The sequence below is a fragment of the Zootoca vivipara genome, chromosome 3 (assembly GCF_965207765.1).
Source record: "Zootoca vivipara chromosome 3, rZooViv2.hap1.1, whole genome shotgun sequence".
Lineage (NCBI taxonomy): Eukaryota > Metazoa > Chordata > Lepidosauria > Squamata > Lacertidae > Zootoca > Zootoca vivipara.
The window spans coordinates 112,037,484-112,055,272 of record NC_142586.1 but is presented as its reverse complement, the minus strand read 5'-3'; the positions used below and the strand labels follow the sequence as shown (position 1 = coordinate 112,055,272).

The 17,789-nt window shown below is 46.5% G+C and overlaps 1 long non-coding RNA gene across 1 annotated transcript; it reads right to left on the bottom strand.

The window, feature by feature from the left end:
• Positions 1-12,926: 12,926 nt before the first annotated feature.
• Positions 12,927-16,605, bottom strand: LOC132591923 (uncharacterized). Its single transcript, XR_015949197.1, has 3 exons — positions 16,445-16,605; positions 14,635-14,759; positions 12,927-13,101 (listed from the first exon to the last, which is right to left on the bottom strand). It is a non-coding gene; the product is annotated as an uncharacterized LOC132591923 (long non-coding RNA).
• Positions 16,606-17,789: the final 1,184 nt, after the last annotated feature.

Genomic DNA, 17,789 nt, shown 5'->3' with positions numbered 1-17,789 from the left:
TGTGCTTTCTAGGTAGAGGTAAAGGGGCCCCTGACCATCAGGTCCAGTCGTGTCCGACTCTGGGGTTGCGGCGCTCATCTCGCTCTATAGGTCGAGGGAGCCGGCGTTTGTCCACAGACAGCTTCCTGGTCATGTGGCCAGCATGACAAAGCTGCTTCTGGCGAACCAGAGCAGCACATGGAAACGCCGTTTACCTTCCCGCCGGAGCGGTCCCTATTTATCTACTTGCTCTTTGACGTGCTTTCAAACTGCTAGGTGGGCAGGAGCTGGGACCGAGCAATGGGAGCTCACCCCCTCGCAAGGATTCGAACCGCCGACCTTCTGATCAGCAAGCTCTAGATTCTGTGGTTTAACCCACAGCGCCACCTGGGTCCCGTGTGCTTTCTAAAACAAGGAAAGCACCAACAGATAGTGACATAAGGAAACCTATGTCTTCAAATGGAAGCTTGATTCAGAAATGATGGAGATAATGGAATCGGAGAAGACTTCTGTGGTTGAGCACTAGTTCTGCTCCACTCTCCATGAGGCTCAAAGATATAATCAAAAGAGAACAAAAGTTTCCCTTTATTTATGGATCATTGCTGAAGGATGTCATGGCATTCACAGGGAAAAGAACACACTGGAGATGATGGTGCTACTTGTTCTCATCATCACATCTCAATGGCCAGTCAGATGGGGTCTGACCCCTGGAGATTCATCATATACCTTGGCTGCAATGGAACTGCATACTGGCCAACTGGCCTCTCCCCTTTATCTATGCTTGGCGCTCCTGAGGACTGAATGGGGAAGTGTTTTATCTTGTGCATGCTCTGTTAGTTTGCTTAAAGACTGTTTCACTTTTGCTGTGATTGCCCTTGACTTCAAAATAATTCTTGCATTTGGCAAAATATCTACCAGCTGATGGCTGGGTGGGAGCATGCCTTTGTCAGTCAAAGCAACAACTGGGAGCTTAAAACATCATGCATGTCATCAAGTATAGGGCACGTGGGCTTGGCTTGGCCAAAATGGTAGGTCTGGTGGGACAAATCAGGGCCAGAGGCTAGAGGTTCCCCACCCATGACATAGTGCCTGCACTAGGCTTTGTGGAAAGGGCAACTCTCCTGCAGCCAACACACTGCCTTCCTATTTTTTATATGATGGTGGTGGTGATGGTGGTGGTGGTGATGATAATGCCACATGGGGCTCATTAATCTGGGAAGGTAGCACATCTAGGAGAAGGAAAACTCTGATCCTAACCCTCCACTGCCTTTTGGGATATCTTCAGGAGAAGAAAAGGGCTAAGGAATAAACCCTACAGGAATCCAGGTTGGTGTCCCTAAATCTCTGCATTTGCTAATCTGTTGGCATCCAAAGGACTTTAGCGTACCTCACTCAGCAGGCAGTTTCACTTTTCGATTCTCCATTCCTGCGATTTCACTGCTGCGCCATTATCCACACCGCTGCTGGGACGGACTCCCTTTTTGCGCCCTCAGCCATCCAAATTCGCCAAATCTTTAAGATAATCCTAAATTTCCTTTAATATACACCACGAATTATTTATATTTTGGAAGCTTGCCGCTTTACATCAGGAGCCAGAGACTGCGCTTAATGGGGCTAGTGGTCTTCTCCCCTTTGCGCCCGCAGCTCGATCCCTTCCTCGGCTCTTAACGATAAAAAGCCAGGGTGCAGGAGAGCACGCTGGGCGCCGCTGGGTGCCACGACCCTCAGGGTAACCCCCCCTGAGGTTTAGGAGGTCCGCAGAGCCTTTGCAGTACCTCCGTGCGCCCCAAAAAGCTTGGGATTCCCCGAGAGGCTATCCCGCGCTCCTTAAGATGTCCGCGGTGAACCGGAAGTCGCAACTTTTATTGCTTTAAGCTGTTTTGGAGTTGAGTTCCATAAGCAAAGCTTTTGAACCATATTTTTGGGCTGGAATTTTTTTTATTTCAAAGAAGAGTGGGTTTTTATTTATCCAATGGGTTCCATATGCGCAATATTGATAGCTGCAATACATGTAACTGAAGTGGGGGGAGTTTTTTAGCCCAGCAGGCACATTTCTAAGCAAGAGACATTATCACAATTCAATGACATATTCTTGCCAGGCAAAAGCACTTGAGGGTGCAGAGCAGAGCCAGTCTTGTTGAGAGGACATGGCCTGGAGAACCAATCAGCATGAAAGATGATTGCACTGACCGCTGAGAAGAGTCTTCTCACTTGGCTGACATGTTTCCTTGTCCTCTTGTGCTGCTTGAAGTCAATCAGAGTGGAAGGCGGGGAGTTAGCCAATGAGGAGACTCTTCTTCTACCCTTTCATGCTGGTTGGTACTAAGGGACGGCTGTTGTTGTGGGAGAAGGCAGGCGTGGTACGAACACCGAGGAGGAGTGCAGACTTGTGGTGGTGATGGGTAGAAAGTAAGCAATTGACAGAATTTGCAAAGAAAGAGGATCAACAGCCAGCATGATAGCCAGCAGGAAGGAGAGGAAGAGGAGGAGGATGCGGTGAACAAAGAGGATACCAGTGAAGGAGGAACCACAGAGGGGTTTGGAGCAGGCAGTGGAGACGAGTGAAAGTGGAAAAGGAGGGAGGAGATAGGAGAACCTGGGCTGAAGGTGCTTCATGGCTGCTGCCTCTCCTTGCTCCAGGACCCAGCTTCAGGAGACCAATGGGTTCAGCATCTGGTGAGGCAGGGTGCAGGTGCCTCTGCATTCAGACACACCAGGCCTATAATGCACTTTCCTTAGGTGCATGTTGGCCCAACTTTTGGATGGGGCAGCATAACTAAGCATTCTCTCTCTCTCTCTCTCTCTCTCTCTCTCTCTCTCTCTCCCCTTGTACTTCCTCTGGTTGGTTGGTTTTTTTAACAAGAATCCCAACACCAAAATCAAAGTGGGGAAGATGTGTGAGGAAAGAAGTATTGTTTTGTTCCAGCCCAAACCCAGTAGTAACAGAGGAAAAAAGAGAATAAGTTTGGGGTAAGAAGAAGTGTGTTTGTATAGTTCACTCCACTTAGAACGGAGTCTGGATGTTTCTGTTGGGGTGGCAATATCTTCTTCTTTGGCAATCACTCATAGCCGAGTAAGATTGTCTTCCATAAACACGATTTTAACAATGGGTCCATAAGTGACTGTGGAGGCCAATTCTGGATCCACACGTCCTTCCACAGTGGGGACATTGGTTTCCAGGCGGGAGTTGATCACGGTGTGGATTTGCCAAGCGTGCCTTCTGTAACGGATTAGCCCCAGGATGGAAGATTTATTACACCCTGGATTAGAAAGAGTTAATCCACCTCCAGCTTAACTGACAGCGCATCTTTAGGAGGTGGGACAGTGCCCAGTTTAAAAAGGAGGGAATAACCGTTTTGGCAGTTGGAAGAGGGAGTGTGTGGTAACGAAGAGGGGAGAAGAAGGGTGTGGGGCCAGGATAGTGGTGGTTTAGGTTAGGCTTAGGGTAACTTGAAGTTAAAGTCTGACAGAGTTAATGTATAACTGTAACTAAGCTTTAGTTACAGGTATGTAGCCGTGTTGGTCTGAGTTGATACAAAATAAAAAAAAGTCATTCAGTAGCACCTTAAAGACCAACTAAGTTTTTATTTTGGTATGAGCTTTCGTGTGCATGCATCGTTAAGAAAAGAAAAACCTATGTTCTCAAGAAAATAAAATTCATCTTCTTTTTTGTGCCAAAGAGTATCGTCTTGGTTATTCCAGCAGCGTATTAAAACTCACAGAGGTGGAGACTCAGAAAAGGGCAAAACTTACCTAAGGAAAAGGGGATAGTTTGTGTCCTAGAGTCACACAGGAAGGGCAGTATGGTGAAAACCTAGAGTGCCACAAGTTTGCCAGGGTGATATGGCAGACTGATACAGTTGGGGGTCTGAGTTGAGGGAGGGTCTGTTCTGTAGGCAAGAGGTTGTTCATTCAAATAGCCCTGAGTGTTTGTGAGATCAGACCACGAAAGCTAGAATTAGACTCTCTTTACTGAGAAGCCCAGAATTGAGGGGTTTATTTTAAGGTGTAAGGAATTGAGTGGGGATTGCTTTACCCCTGTACCCTTTCGTCTCATAATCTATTGGCAACGTCGGCAAGGGGGTTCATCGCACCTTCCTCTTAGCACATTTCTGCCTTGCGTCCTGAGATCGAGTTTCTTCAAAGCCCATGGCACCTTTGGTAAAAGCTGTTCTCCAACTGGAGCGCTCACAGGCCAGTGTTTCCCAGTTGTCAGTGTTTATACTACATTTTTAAAGATTTGCCTTTAGACAGTCAATATAATGTAGGAGCTTGCAGGTGGTCAATGCTGTGGGGAGCATATATATATAACAAGATGTATTCCTGGGATGATGAGTGATGGGATGGAACTTCAATAAGTTATCATTGCCTTCTTTCCCACAACCTCAAAAAGACATACTGTACCCTCCTCTGGCATTCATAACTCAACAGACCTTCAAACAAAGTACGAGACTAAAAGCCAATTTTTATTGTATAATCTCAGATGGTTGTATAATCTTAGAAGAGACTTGGCTGTGGGGGGGGGCATCATGAAGGGACTCAGAACCTCTGGATTGGCTGATACACTGCACACAATTGGTTGACGCTCTTCGGTCATCTATAATCGTGAGAAACAGAACATCAGAATAAGAACCAAAGAACACATTGAAAGAGTTTATAACAAAATACTAGACTCGTGTGAGATAAATTTGGCCCACGGTCACCCAGTAAACATCATGGCCGAGCTGAGATTTGAACTTACTCTACTTGGCCTGAACTGCCACCCTGGCCCTCAATTAGCATTTGTTGTTGTTGTTGTTGTTTAGTCGTTTAGTCGTGTCCGACTCTTCGTGACCCCATGGACCATAGCACGCCAGGCACTCCTGTCTTGCACTGCCTCCCGCAGTTTGGTCAAACTCATGTTCGTAGCTTCGAGAACACTGTCCAACCATCTCGTCCTCTGCCGTCCCCTTCTCCTTGTGCCCTCAATCTTTCCCAACATCAGGGTCTTTTCCAAGGATTCTTCTCTTCTCATGAGGTGGCCAAAGTATTGGAGCCTCAGCTTCAGGAAGCTGAGACTCCAATTAGCATTTACAATTGCTAATTATTAAAATTGAATACAGCATCTTGAGATTCCCCACCCCACCTTTATCAGTACTGGGTACCAAAATGCCTTTCCTTAGTTCAGAAGGGGTCACTGCCATCACAATTTAGAATCTGGGCTCATGCCACAATAACTGTACATTGTCCTGAAGTAAGTCCCACTGACAACAGATGGAGTCAGAGCCAACCCAAAGGGGCTAGAGAAGAAGCAATCCCCTACAATTCAAATGTCAGTTGCATCTTTTTTTTCTGCCCAGAGAAAGATGGGAGGGACCTTTTCCCCATAGCTATCACTAACGTCAAATAGAGCTCTACTGTTAAGACAGGTTGAGGAGTCACCAAAGACATCTGTGAGTCCTGGAAGACTTGCTCCCTGCCTTGCAGGCCTCTTCCCACCTGGACTAGGAAGGTGGGGTCCGGACTGACTCCAGCTACAAAAGCTGAGGCTACAGATCCTTGGGCTGGGATGTTGTTTAGTGGGGGTTGTAGAAGAGTGGGGGTTTTGCTGTTATTTATATGATCTCTTTGTATCTTTGTTTTTAGATGATTCATGATTTATGTGAAAATTGCTCAATTGGATTGTGTATTTATTGTTTATGACTGATTCTGTTCAGTTTTTTAAAATTCCTTCCAGCATCACATTAGAGACCAACTAAGTTTGTCATTGGTATGAGCTTCAGTGTGCATGCACACTTCTTCTGAGTCGAAGTGTGCATGCACACGAAAGCTCATACCAATGACAAACTTAGTTGGTCTCTAAGGTACTGCTGGAAGGAATTCTTTTATTTTGTTTCGACTACGTCAGACCAACAGATTGCAATTCAGATTGTTCAGATTGCAATTGTGTAAAAAAAATTTCATGTTGTATAAATAAATAAATAAATAAATAAATAAATAACATTTATACCCCGCCCTTCCCGGTTCAGAAGGCCCTGGCCCTGGTGGAGGGTAGTCGGGCTTTCTTAGAGGTGGTGAAGAAAGTCCTCTTCACCATCACTATTGCCACTTGGTAGGCTCAACGTTGAGCTCTAATCCATGTCTGGTTCGATTCAAAATGAGTTTTCCGCCACCAGCGCTCTAGCCATCTCAGCGATTGTTTCATCGCCCTCAGCTCTGGGGAAAACCACAGGGCTGTCCAAGTTCCATGCAATTGGAGAGGGCGCTTTGGAGCCAGACAGTCAATAGCCCTGGTTAACTCCGCATTCCAGTGGGCCACCAGGGAATCATCTGAAAGGCCATCGACATGGGATAAAGCATCCCCTACCACTCTCTGGAAACCATTTGGATCCATTAACTGGCGGGGGCAGACAATCTGAATTGGTCCCACACATCCCCACTGGTGGAGGAAGGTGGGTGCAGGGGGTGTGGTTCCCACCGGCTGTCAGCCGTGAGGACGGGTGACATCACCGCGCTGGCACACCCCACGCTCGCTACATGGGTGCCCTCCCCAGACGCTCACTGTGCAGGCAGTAGGCTACTAGGGACGGTGCTGCAGCAGGTGGCTAGTGGCGCCCCTCCCGAAACTCTAGGGTCGCTCTCCGTGCCAGCTGGCTAGCCCCGCCCCTACACTGCTCTGGGTGCCGGGGCAGGTAGCTCCAACCCTGCACCTCCCTGCAGCGGGGAAGGGTCACAGAGAAGTCCAGTTGCACCAGGAAGTCATCCAACCATGGCACTTCTTTTGTTTCACTTTTACTTAATGTCAGATTACCCACGTCAATAGAGGAGAACACCAGCTCTAAGGCATGTCCGTGACTATGAGTTGGGCCAAACTTATTCAGGGACAGCCCCACGGAGGCCATGCTTTCCACGAAGTCCCAAGCGGCCTCTTGTAAGGTTGTGTCAGCATGGATGTTAAAATCCCCTAGGACAACCAAACGAGGTGTCTCCGGCAGAACATCTGCCATGACCTGAAGCAGCTTGGTCAGGGAATCCTTGGCACAGAGAAAAATCTTGCGATTTACTGCAGCAATAGAGCCCTGTATCACATGTCCCAATTTTTTGGGTCTTAGTGTCACATGGGACCTTATCGCAAATGCCTGGATGTTTGGCGCACTTCTCTAGACAGTTAACTGCCATGCTGACTTCGCCACCTCCTCCGCAACTCTCATTATTCTTTTCTGTCCTCTCACCAGGGCCTCTGAAATTAGAAAGATTCCCCTCTCTTCAGTCAGCGGTTTTCAGTAGACCTGTATCTTAGCACCAACAGTCAGATGCGTGGGACATAAATAATAAATTATTATTATATTTTTATAACTTGGGTCTGCGGCAGTGCAAATCCTGCAAGCAGGGTGTTATATGCCTTTTACTGGAATCAAACAACTCAAATCATAGAGCGCCACCATTCCTTCTCATTCACCTTTTTTGGATCCTAACTCCCACATGTTCTGAGCATCGCTAAAGATGCTACTATACTGTCCTTGCACAAAGAAATTGGCATGCCCGTTTGCTTCAGCAAACTCACTCCTACACGGGCATCCTCTCAGATTCTTCTTCACAGTTCCCATCATCCTCCCAGCCCAGAGCTCCAATCTGCAAATTCCATTTAATCCAAACTGATCTTGCAGATCACAAATGAACACTTGAAGAAAACTTACCTTACTTTTTACAGCAGTAGATTTCGTCATGAGCTTGGCATATCACTTTTCCAGCCCATTGCTTTTCATCTTCACCACACCTCGCCTTACAAATGCCGTGACAAAACGGTTCTGCGTATATATTTCAAAAAGAGAGGGTTGGGTCAGATGAGCAGCTAAGGATGGTGAGCTGGAAGCTGTTGGATTTCATTCCAATTCGTTTGTTGGAACACCATGAACATTCATCCTGACTTGCTTGAAAGGTTTTTTTTAATATGATTTCACATTAATCTGTTATCCGACCCACATTTCCATGCATTATCCCATCCTTTTCCTAACCTCGAAAAGTCAGTTTCCACTTTTAACATGGATTTGTTCAAGCAGGACAACAAATAACTTATCCAGTTTAATTGAGCAAACCTCAATCTCCCATTATGCATTTGAACCCCTCTTCCAAAATACCAGCAACCCACAGGCACCCAAAATTTCTTGCTTTCCCTACCTTAAATTTAGTTCACCACACCTCTCCATCAATTTGCAATCTTTCTTTAAGCTCTCGTGAGAATATATCACCATTTTGAAGATGTCACGAGAATACAGTGGTACCTCGACTTACGAAGACGATCCGGTGCTCTTCATAAGTCGAGGTCTTCGGTTGCCAAAGCGCCCGTTCTGCGCATGTGCAAAGCGCCATTTTGCACTTCTGCGCGTGTGCGGACCACGTGCACCACTTCTGTGCAGACACAGAACGTGCGCGCGGCGACAAGACTTCCGGGTTTGCTGACTTCGGAAGTTGAAATCTTCGGAAGTCGAGTCATTCAGATGTCAAGGTACCACTGTATATCAGCATTTTAGCACACATTTCTCATACACATTCTTGTATAATATTTTAGCTTTGGTGCCCCCTATATTTTTGGGGTAGGGGCCAGCACACCCACCCACCCCCATGTCCCAAAAGCCTGGAGCCGAAGCACAGAGCTGGCTCCTTCTTCTCCTGCTGCTGCTGCTGCAGAGGGAAAGGGGGGAAGCAGACTCCTGCTGGTGGCAGTGTTAAGGGGGGGAAGCCCCTGGCCATTGAGCCACATGGCCGCCACATTCAGCTCTGCCCCCGGCTCCTCATGATGCCTCTGGCTCTAACAATAAAAGTTAAGTCACTCATATGATGCTCCATATTGTGGATGGGGCGCATAAGGCTGAGAGATTTGAACTAGGAACTTAGTTCAGTTTCTTCAGCTATTTTATACCAGCTCTATTAAAAGCAAATAGCAGTTTTAAAAAAATTAGGGCTGTACATGCCCTCCCCCTACCCACCCACATTAAAAATGAATCCAGGGTCTAATTCAGCACTTTAGATCAGCCCTAATCCAATATGGAATGATATGAGGCCAACTCTACCAGGATCCTCACCCCAGAACAATTCAGGGGCAACACTAAAGCTTAATTAGTGTTTTAAAACCTAATTAAACATATAGCCCGGGATGGGTTGTAAGAAGGAGGACACATTGCTGGGTGCTGCTATATGAGGGGGGTCAACTAGACCCCTATGGAAAGCAAGCTTGAACTGTCCCCATAGCTCTTTCAGTGCATGTCACAGTCTAAGCAATATGCCCCTGTACCATACCTGTGGCCCTTACTAGGAAGGGAGAGAAGAAGGAGAAGATGAAGAAGAAAGAATAGATCAGGCAAGAGAGATTCATGGCTGAATCGATTTGCTGGAAATTCTGAGGAGGGAACAGAAGGTGCTCCTAATTTATAGGCCATTGAAGGACAGCAGCCCATCGAGGGACAGAGGAGGAGTTTGAAGTGCAAGAGTCTGTAATGTTGGGGTGGGGAGGGGCCTTTTTTCTGCCAGAGGGCCGCATTTTCTGCCAGAGGGCTGTATTCAGTAGTGTTGTGCTAAAACTGGCCTTCCAGGTTCTCCAAAGCTTTCTTCCAATGTGAAAGAGGTTTTCCAAGGTGCCATGGGTATTTAATAAAATAATAATAATAATAATAATAATAATAATTCCCCAGCCACTCTGGGCAGCTTACAACAAAAGATTAAAATACACTAATTTCTTAAACATTAAAAGCCTCCCTAAACAGGGCTGCCTTCAGATGTCTTCTAAAAATCTGGTAGCTGTTTTCCTTTTTGACATATGATGGGAGGGCATTCCACAGGGCAGGCGCCACCACCGAGAAGGCCCTCTGCCTTGTTCCCTGTAATTTCGCTTCTCACAATGAGGGAACCGGCAGAAGGCCCTCACCGCTGGACCTCAGTGTCCTGGCAGAATGATGGGGGTGGAGACGCTCTTTCGGGTATACTGGGCCGAGGCCATTTAGGGCTTTAAAGGTCAGCACCAACACTTCAAATTGTGCTTGGAAACGTACTGGGAGCCAATGTAGGTCTTTCAGGACCTACAGAATAACCCCATAGTTTGGTCAAGTCAAAGACCCATCTTGCCAGAGGTGGATTGAGGGTAGTGGAACCAGTTTGGCCACACTGGGTGCCGGTGCCACGGGGAGTGCCACAACAATGATGCTGAATGGAGCAAAAGAGGCGGGGGTGCCAAATTTTACTATCGCACTGGGTGCTGCTGAAATGAGCCCCAAGTCCACCACTGATCTTACCCAACATCTCATAGCAGCCAAGCCGGTGCCCACAAGGCTGACCTGACTGCAACATCACTCTCTCCACTTGTGAGTCCCTGGAAATGGCATTCAGAGGCATCCTGCCCTCAATTTAATGCCCCCACAGGGCCCCACTTATTTAACTTGTAATGTCTACTACTTCACTTACTTCCCAGTGTGGAAAACTGGCTGCCTCTTAGGCCCTCCTAGTCACTTTGCTGCTGAGTAGAGTCTTGGACTTCTGCCCCAAAGCCCAGTCTTGATGGCACCACTTGTGGAACCCAGGAACTTCGGCTGGTACATGATGCTCTCTGACACTGAAATAAGGCCCCTCTCCATAGATGGCGATCTGTAAATAACCCATGAGGAAGCCATTGCTAATAGTCCATGAACGATCAGGATGCAGCCTAAAGGATACAGTGTTCTCTTAAATAGCCACTATTTAAAATGTATGCATTATAGTGTATTCGAGCATGTTGTTCCTGATCACCTGCAAGCATTTTGAGAGGGGGGGCCTATTTGCTAGATATCTTCTTCATTCAAACCAGGCCTGAGGATGGCAATCAGGGTTCCATTTCTTAACAGTTTTAGCAGGAGGTACCATCTCAGCTACCATCTGCTGTTTCCGCACTACCCAGTTGCTCTTCAAGCACTACCCAGTTGCTGCTGCAGTCTCCCTGCTATCACCTGCTGGTTCCAAGTTTCTTACTGTGCTGCTCTCAAATTATGTGACTAGAACAACCTCACTCAGCTCAAGACTTCATGGCCTCCACGACAACGATGGGTCTCTCTCAGGTGGTCATTGGTCCAACACACCAGGAAGGTCACGGTCTCGTTGTGATATTTGCCCCAAGAATGCAGTGCCATGGTCAGACCATAATCTGGTTAAGTTTAGACTGACAAGGGCAGTTCCCCCCTGTAAGGGCTGTGGGCCTGTTTGGATGGCTCACCCTCAGAGACTTGTGGAACCAGATATGTTCCTAGATGCTCTGGGGAATTTTCCAATAGAGAAAGGTGGTGATTCCATTGAAGCCTTGGTCTCGCTATGGAATGGTGAGATGAAATGGGTGGTTGACATGATCACTCCTGAATGTCCTCTGCAGTGTTTTGGAGCCCAAGCAGCTCCTTGGTACTTGGAGGAACTCTGGACTATGAAACAAGCCAGATGGAGACTGGAGTGCAAGTGTTGCCCTGAAGCCAAGCCAACACTGGTAGAAACACAAAAGCTCATTTTGCAAAATAAAAAAATTCCTTCAGTAGCACCTTCAAGACCAACTAAGTTTATATTTTGGTATGAGCTTTCATGTGCATGCACACTTCTTCAGATTTTGCAGTTCACATTGCATCCTCTAGTAGTGGTCAGTGGAGTTATTTTGGATGGCCTGGAGGTTATTGACTCCCAGTGTGGGGAAGGGACCTCTGCAGCCTTTGAAGACCCACTGTGACCAACTGGCTACACACTTTGAGGATAAAGTCACTTGACTTTGGCATGATCTTCTAGACTCTGCACTTGTTACAGCTCCTGTTGAAGTACCTCATGTGAGATCAGTTTCATCTGACACAATCAGCTGATGTCAACAAGATGTTGGTGGCAAATGCCCACTTGACCCCTGTCCCTCCTGGCATATCAAATCTAGCAGAGAGAGAGCTGACTGGTTGGGTCCAGAGTGTGGTTAATGCTTTGCTGCGTGAGAGGGTGGTCTACGTTGAAAGAGGCAGTGGGTGACCATTCCTAAAGAAACTGGCTCTGAACTCTTTGATGAGGTCACCTCGAGGGTTAACTTCTTCTGCAACATTCCCATCCTGGGTACTAGGGTTGCCATACGTCCAGATTTTCCTGGACATATCCAGAATACTGCAGTTGGACATATCCATATTCATATTCCTAGACATATCCAGAATACTGCAGTTGGCAGCAAGGTCCAGACATAAATCAGTAAAAAAAATGTCCAGGAAAATCTGGCAGTGCCTTTTCTTGCCACTTTCCCCATAAAAATAGCTCAAAAATAGCATTTTTTTCAAAGCGGCTTTGCCCAAAAAGCAAAAAGCAAAAAACATTTTCTGTCCGGATTTTCACTGTTTGAAATATGGCAACCCTACTGGGAACACTAGTTTGTTAAGTGTGCTGAGAGTTGTGATGAGATAAGTAACTATCCAACCTTCAGAAGACATCTGAAGGCAGACCTGAATAGAGAAGTTTTTTATGTTCAATGTTTTATTATGTTTTACATATGTTGGAAGCTGCCCAGAGTGGCTGGGGCAACCCAGTCAAATGGGCAGGGTATTATTATTATTATTATTATTATTATTATTATTATTATTATTAGATAGGACGTCCCTATTTTCATCGGAGAAAAAGTGATGCTTACATGCACATGATCAGAGATGATGGGAGTGGTAGGTATCGTGTTGTCCATCCCTACCTTAGCCAGACAAACTTTGGAAAAGTAGCTGGTCCCTTAGGTAAACTCATAGAATCGTAGAGTTGGAAGGGACCACAAGGGTCATCTAGTCCAACCTCCAGCAATGCAGGATTATTTTGACTGATGTGGGGTTCAAACCCGCAACCCTGAGGTTAAGAATCTCATGCGCTACTGATTGGGTCATCCTAGGACACACCATGAAGAAATCTCCTCCACAAACTACTTCTCCAAAACACAGAGGCACCAATAAAATAGCTGCTAGGATACATGCTGTTTTAATTCACATGGACAATTCAATACAGAATCAGCTCCATTAAAAGCACAAAAGCACAGAAAATCAGGAGAAGGGATTGCGGGGCAAAATAAGCTGGGTCTATGAGGGTTCAAGCCATGGAATTAATGCTGGAATCCGCTGTGAGTAGCCGTGGCATTATCTGGAGCAAAGAGAAAAACACTGTCAGATTTCACAGTCTTCTACAGTATGTGGAATTGTGTAGATAATAAAGATTTAAAAACTTAATGCAAACAAATCAAAACCAGAAGCACATACTTAAATATAAAGCAAGGGTGTGGAAACACATAGTTATTTGATTTAAATCAGAGGTCGAGAACCTGTGGCCCTCCAGATATTGTTGAACTCAACTCCACCTCCCATTGGCCCCAACATAAGAAATTGTCAAAGGTGATGGAGATCTGTAGGCTGAGGACATCTGGAGAAGCACATATCAGCATCTAGGGTTGCCAGACTCAATAGAGGACAGGACTTCTGTGCCTTTAATTGCCCTGCTCTCTTTTGAGTCTGGAAACCTTAAAGAGAAACCAGCAGACCCTTTGTTTAATTTCCAAGCAAAGGGTCTGCTGATTTCTCTTTAAGGTTTCCAGACTCAAAAGAGAGCAGGGAAATTAAAGGCACAGAAGTCCTGTCCTCTGTTGAGTCTGGCAACCCTATCAGCATCTCCTGATTTGAATAACTTCTGGGCGAGGTAATTTGCGTGGACAGGCGGAGTCCCCCAAACCCCATGCGACCCCTGAGCAGAATAATGGCGCAAGACAACGTGCTATGGGATTAAAAATTGGCCACAACTTTATTGAGATTCAGATGTAGGGAGACCTTGGCTCAGGCATTGGGCGTTATCCTCTCCCAGGCCCCAGCCAGGGTTCTGGGAGGCTTCGGGGTTATCCAGAATGTATGGGGGTTTAGGGCTGGCTCTGGAGAACATATGTTCAAGCAGAGAGAGCCCGCCCCCCATTCGCCGCCGCTGAAAGGGAGGGGGAACAATGTCAACTTCTTGGCATGGACAACTTCTGAGCAAGGTAATTTGTCACTTCCTCATTAAAAATACAGAATAGCTAGAAATATACCAGTCATTATACCAGTCATTTTTATCCCCACCCCTCCTTGAAATCTAATATCAATGTTAACAAGACAATGGATTTGTTAATTGGGGTGGATATTGATGGCTAAAAAAAAGCTTCCCTGTGGTTCTGTTCTTCTTCCTCTTGCTGTTATTTAGTAAGAGTGAAATCAGTTCATTTAAACTATTTACTTCCACTACCCTTCAGACAGCCCATAACTATGACCCAAAAAAGCTAGATGTATGCAGCGGCAGAGCAAGCTCCCGGGCACCTGGTGCAGCATGCCCGGGGGCAGGGTGAAACAGCCCCCGGGGTGGGGTGGGGCAGAACCGCGCTGTTCTGCTGGTCGCCTGCTGCCTCCCCCCCCCAGCTGTAGGATGGCTAAGGCCCTGTGTGAGGCACAACGGTCCTATGGGCGGTGGCGGCGCACGCCACGGGGCCTCACTTCCAAAGGAGTTAGTTCTTCTGCTTCCAGTCGCTTCAGACTGCACAATATTTGATATCTTCAACATCTGTTACAGGCACAAGAACACACCAAGCTATATAGAGAGGCTTATAGAGAGAGAACCAAAAGACAAGACAATGTTGACAATAGTACAAAGAATCCTTACCCCTTATTTGCAGCAACGTACATAACGTGCACACTCTCCAATTTGTCTTGTATGGTGTGGGCAAGAATGGTGGCAGCTGCCATGGGCACGGTAACATTCAGCATGTGTCTTTGGCCGCGCGAGTGCTATAACCAAAAGGAATAAAAGAACGGCATTTTCATCACCACTCCAGCTAATAGCAGACTCAGCTGGTGAGTGCCAACAGGACAGTAGCCAAAATAATAGAAGGGGCCACAGCTGGCTGGCCAGAAAACTGAACAGGGGTACACCAGCCTGTAACATGTGGGTGCAAGCCCCACATCTTCCCTCTCATACTGAACTTGGGTGACCCCTTCCCTATTGGAAACCACCACCCCCCCAAACACAGGAATGGTTTAAGCCAAGGGTAGGCAAACTAAGGCCCGGGGGCTGGATCCGGCCCAATCGCCTTCTAAATCCGACCCGCGGACGGTCCTGGAATCAGTGTGTTTTTACATGAGTAGAATGTGTCCTTTTATTTAAAATGCATCTCTGGGTTACTTGTGGGGCATAGGAATTCTTTCATATATATTTTTCAAAATATAGTCCAGCCCCCCACAAGGTCTGAGGGACAGTGGACCAGCCCCCTGCTGAAAAAGTTTGCTGACCCCTGGACTCAGGGGACTTTTCAGCAACACACACATATGCAGATTAGATTTTTTTTTCCTAATAAGAAAACAATAACCTGAAGATCACTTAAGCAACTTGAAAGATAAGGTGGTACATGTTACACCAATCCCATACCTTCCAACATTTCTCCGATGCAAATAGGGATGTCTTATTCCATAATGGTAATTTCACTATTTAGACCCCACACATCTTACTGGGTTGCCCCAGCCACTCTGGGCGGCTTCCAACGTACATAAAGACATAATAAAACATTAAACATTTTTTTAAAAAAAACCAAAACACTTTCCTGTACAGGTTTACTTGTTTTTATCCTGTATTTTATTCTGTGAACCACCCTGAGATCTTATGACGAAGGGCAGTATGTAAATCAAATCAATCAAATCAGTCAATCAAAGCACTACACTCTGGGTGGTTTACAGAACTAGGAAAATGCAAGATTTGTCTTATGCACAATGGTAAAAGAGTGGGAATTTATTAACTGTAAGGCATGCTTGCACTTGAGAATGTTGATCTCCTGGGACTGTCCTCATGGGAGGGAGGACCCAGGTGGCGCTGTGGGTTAAACCACAGAGTCTATGGCTTGCTGATCAGAAGGTCAGCGGTTCAAATCCCTGCGACAGGGTGAGCTCCCGTTGCAAGGTCCCAGCTCCTACCAAACTAGCAGTTTGAAAGCACGTCAAAGTGCAAGTAGATAAATAGGAATCGCTCTGGCGGGAAGGTAAATGGCGTTTCCGTGTGCTGCTCTGGTTCGCCAGAAGCAGCTTTGTCATGCTGGCCACATGACCCGGAAGCTGTCTGCGGACAAACGCCGGCTCCCTCAGCCTATAGAGCAAGATGAGCACCACAACCCCAGAGTCGGACATGACTGGACCTGATGGTCAGGGGGCCCCTTTACCTTTATCTAAGACATGGAAATATTACTTACCGGCCTGGTTCCTATAGAGCAGGTACAGGCAATCTATGGGTCTCCAGTTGTTTCTGGCCTATCCCAACCTCCCACCCTCCCGGACTGGGCTGTGGCTATGCCAACTGAGCCTGATGGGACTTGGAGTCCCAAGATACCTAGGAGCCCATTGCTGGCCCACCATGCAGCAGAGCATGGAAGCAGCAGCTACATACCCTCCCGAAGTCCACATTCGGGGATCATCAATTGAAAACTCACCTGGAGCAGCCATCAGCACGAAGAAGAGAACAGCTGTAAGGAAGGCAAAGATCTTCATGACTGGATGTGGTGTCAGGAGACGGCAGGATGGAGAGGTGCCGGAAAGGTCCTTGTATTTATAGGGCAAAGGGGAGTGTATGACATCATGGTACGTGGATCTTGTGGGTGCTGCTTGCCGTCTTCCTTCAATCTAATGATGGTATCATTATGCAAGCATATCCCTAGATACTTGGGAAAGTATTTATGGGGAACGCATAGCCCCAATACAACAGCCAGTTATTGACATTAAATGTAGTTATCTATCCTCATGCACGAAAACAATATTTAAAAAAAATCCTTTAATTACATGTAATTATCTTGATAGATTATGGAGATGAGGCAGCAATAGTTGGGTGCCACCTCCACTCCCTGCTGAGCAGCAGCAAGTTTCCAAGGAGTTCCAGGCACTCACCCAGGGTCTATGGTCCTTCGGGAAACTGAGATACGGCAGAGACTGTATTCCACCACTGACCTGCAGTCCCACCATCTAACAAAGGTATGTGTGGGAAGCAGGAGCCATTTCAGCCTAAAGTCCATTTCTCCTGATTCTGCCCCATAATCGTAAATTGGGGGCAACCATCTTTTTCTCTCTACACAGGAAATGGTGGCATGGCATAAACGGTGGCCATTTCCAGAGAGGTTTGTTGTTGTTTTTGTGTGCACACACACACACAAATATTTTGCCAATCCCCACAAGCACCTCCCTTTCCATCTGCTCCAAGCAGATCGAAATTTCATCTTCTCCATGTTGATATTTGGATTGGAAGCTTCTCAGTTTATGCACCTGAGCTGTGTAAGGTCCCATTCATGTTGGCATTGTAATAATAATAATAATAATAATAATAATAATAATAATAATAATAAATATTTTTATTTATACCCCGCCCTTCCCGGTTCAGAAACCCAGGCTCAGGGCGGCTAACAACAAATTTAAAATGCTTAATAAAAGCAGCATAAAATACAGTATAAAAGCATGGATAACAATAAAATTCAAAGTTCAAAAATCAATTTGGGGGAAATCCATCCAATAAACATTAGATAGTCACCAGGGCTAGCTGGCTGAATTAGACCTACTTGGGACAGCGAGGAGGCCAGGGGAGAATTAGCTGTGGGGTCCCAGAGCGGGTAATCGTCATAAAAAGGGGAGGGGAGGGAAGGGGAGGGAAATAAAAGATCAGGCTGAGTTCAAATTAAAGGCCAGGCAGAATAGCTCTGTCTTAAAGGCCCAGCGGAAGGAAGTTAAATCCTGTAGGGCCCTAGTCGCATGGGAGAGAGCATTCCACCAGGTCGGAGCCATCACTGAAAA